Below are 3,638 nucleotides of genomic sequence, written 5' to 3' on the forward strand. Positions count from 1 at the left end.
CTCCTGAAAGAAATCCCCCCAAGTCACCTGTCCTCTCTCAGTACGTGCTTGAGGAGCTTTGGCATCCCACCATAAGCGTGCTCGATCCTCTAGAACGAATTCTAGAACTTCCAGTTTCTGCTCCTCAGTGCAATCGAAAGCTCAAAAAGCACTCTCGAGTTTAGACATCCAGCCTCTTGCCTATTCAGGATTCTCACCTCCCAACAAGGGTTTCGGTCCTACTTGCATGAACTTATTGATAGAGTAACGATGTCTACCCTCATGAGGACGATATCGATCATCATGATGGCGATGATGAAGATGACGACCACCTCCCTGGCCAACACTACCGTGACTCTCGTCAGCCATATCCTGAAAAAAATTGCACATTAAAATCCCAAATGCGCAAGAATTACTCAAGACTAAACTAAATCTCAAGTACTAATTCCCAAAATCTATGCATGCTCTGACACCAAAAATGTAGTGACCCTGCATGGAATCACCTACTAACTGGCAACTAATAGCATGCATTAAACTTAATACAGCAAAATACTTAACAAAGTAAAATGTGCGTAAACATAATCCATAAATTACATATCAGCTTAGTAAAATATATCCAGGCTCAATACTGTAGTGATACAACCATATCGAAAAAAACTTAAAAGTAAACACTATACAACTATATCGAATCCTGCTGTATAATAAACTCCTCAAGGCTCCTGCTCCCTAGTCCTGCCTTGAACTACCAGCTCCGTCCATCCTGCGACCTACCCCGTGAAATAGGGTGTCCAAGATAACAACTAGGACGTGAGCGCTAACGCCCAGTACATAAAGATAAGTAAACATATGTATATAATGCATGCAACATGATGACTAGTAAAAGGTCATCTGAAAAGTCATGCTCAGTACCGGTGCCACATGAGTGCTGCCACCGCACGGATCAACTCTGGGTGCAACCACACTCGTCTAGTACACCAGAGTAGTGAGACATACATGTCCCCGCCGTCGCGGTACTCTCAGTGACAAACTATCGAGCATAGAGCTGAGCGGCTCTATAATCAGGTATAACAAGGTATAGGCTCAACGTGTATATGCACATGACATATGAATATGGAAAACGGTAAATCATATATCATGCCATATAATAATGCCAAATAAATGCAACATATAAACATGTATACTCGCTGGCAATCTCAGTCAATGTGTACGTACCTCTAGGCTAGTTCAAGTATAATAGATCCTAGGTTCCAAGCCTATATTCAAAAGTTCACCGTATCACTACACAAGTTCTATAAGCCTTAACTAAGCTAATAAGTACTCCCAAAACTTAAATAGATTTTTGGACCATACCTTCGTTCGTAGATATCCCTTTGGAGTCGCTGGTCCCGGATGACTATAACCACGCCTTGGTTATTCCAGAACCTCGATTATAACCGATAGGGCCCTCAAGTTTATAACTCACACTATATAACTGGAGAAGGAAACTCGGAAATTTGTAATTCAAATTGAAATCGAATGAGTCCTATTTATAGGAAAATTTCTGGTCAAGTTCGGGCCCTCCGAACTGGGGTTCGGATCGTCCGATCCAACTCACTGCCTGCATGTGAGACATGTCGAGTTCGGACCGTCCGATCACCACTTCGGGTCGTCCGAAGTGTCCTAAATTTGACACTTGTCAAAAACCATGGCTGAGTAATCCTGCTTGCATGGCATGAGGGAGTTCGGGCCATCCGATCCTTAGTTCGGATCGTCCGAACTTGCTTAACTCCGAAGTCAACAAGCTCACCTTCGGAGCCCCCGGTGTGCTGAGTTCGGGCCGTCCAAAGTTCTCTTCGGACCATCCGAACTGGCTCAGAGAAATGAAAATCCAATTCTTGATTCTGAAGTCCGTTTAAACCCCGGATTCGGTTAATCACCAACCCTTAATCATGTTTAATATATTATTATCTTAAAATAGAATCTGGGTTACTACACCCTCCGAACTGGGTTCGGACCTTTTGAACTCGCCCGAGATAAAATGTCCAAAAATTCATATATTTTAATCCTAATTAAGTCTTTAATAAATCCTTAATCATTTTTAATCACTTAATCTTGTAAAATGAGAGTGGATTACTACAAGAACAAATATGAAATTGGCTTGAAAATTTAAGACTGAAAGTAAATCAACATAGATTGTTTTTGTATGTTCAAAGAATATAATAAATTCTACATCACCCCTTTTTCACTCAGGAAGAAAATTCATTAGAAAGTTTTGAACTTTACTAATGATTATAAAAATCTCGATTCAGTTTGGACTTAAACACCGCCAAAGTTGAAACTCTCCTATCACTCCCGAGCTAATAACAGTATGAAAACATCTTTGAATACAATGATTAACAAAGTAAATTTCTATAACAATATGATACTCAATGATTAGATACAAATCTTTGTAAAATGTGCTTGAATACTTGATCGGTTTAGGTCGATTGAAGATTTGAGCACTTAGAAATTTCTTTCAGAATTTGTGTGTTTGAGAGTGTTTGAGAGAATTCAAAGCTTATAAGGAATTAAGTCTAGTTCATGATCATTCACTTTGGTTGTTCAGTTTTTGAGCTTACTACTCCATCCTTATCCAGTTTTGGGTCATCCGTTTTAGCTTAGGAACTTCGTCACTCAGTTTAGTAGTCCTGTCTTGATGTCAAGTCGAGGTCAAGTCCTTCGTCAAATAATTTAGATTATCTAGTTTATCTTAAGGAACTTAGTTGCATGACTTAGGGAGTGTTTGGTAGAGCTTTTATAAAGTGCTTCTTAGCTTTTAGCTGCATATAAGTGTTTTTGAGTGTTTGTGAATGTTAAATTTTGCTTTAGCTTCTACAACTTTTACCCAAAAGCAACAAGCTAAAATTTGATGCTTTTTTTGGCTTCTGCTTTTTTGTTTAAGGAATAAAATTACAATTTGACATATATACTCTTAATAAACTTATCATATTGCATATGTTTTTATTATTATTTTTTTAATATTTTTTTAATTTTACATTATTATTACAAGTATTTTTTTTAAAAAATATTTTTTTATTTTACATTATTATTACAATATTTTTTTTAAAAAAATATTTTTTAAAATTTTACATTATTATTACAAGCATTTATTTAAATATATATATATATATATATATATATATATATATATATATTTCATTTTCATACATTTTTGTACATATCTATTTATACAATTTTTTCATTTTTTATATTTTTATTTTTATTAATCTTATATATTTTTTCAAGTATTCATCTTATAAAAAAATAAAATATTTTTGATACAAAATTCATAATATAAAATAATATATAAACTCATTTTTTTATAGTGTGAGTATCAAAAATTAAATAATCAAATAAGGGTATGATTGTCATTTAGTTAAAAATTAAGCTTGAAAGCAATTATTCTGCAAACACTAAACTTTAGTTTGTATTAACTTTTAACTTCTATTTCCAAACACTCTATATTTTAACTTCTGATCAACTTCAAAATAATCTCTATTAAAATCACTTTTAAATAACTAAAAGCTCTCCAAAACATTTCCTTAGTTGATACGATACAGTTTAGTTTAGTTTTTGGCTTTAATATTTGTTAACACCAAAACTCAATGATCCAACAACTGATGATATAATTAGCACGATTA

This window comes from Henckelia pumila, chromosome 2 (assembly GCF_033568475.1).
Source record: "Henckelia pumila isolate YLH828 chromosome 2, ASM3356847v2, whole genome shotgun sequence".
Taxonomy (NCBI): domain Eukaryota; kingdom Viridiplantae; phylum Streptophyta; class Magnoliopsida; order Lamiales; family Gesneriaceae; genus Henckelia; species Henckelia pumila.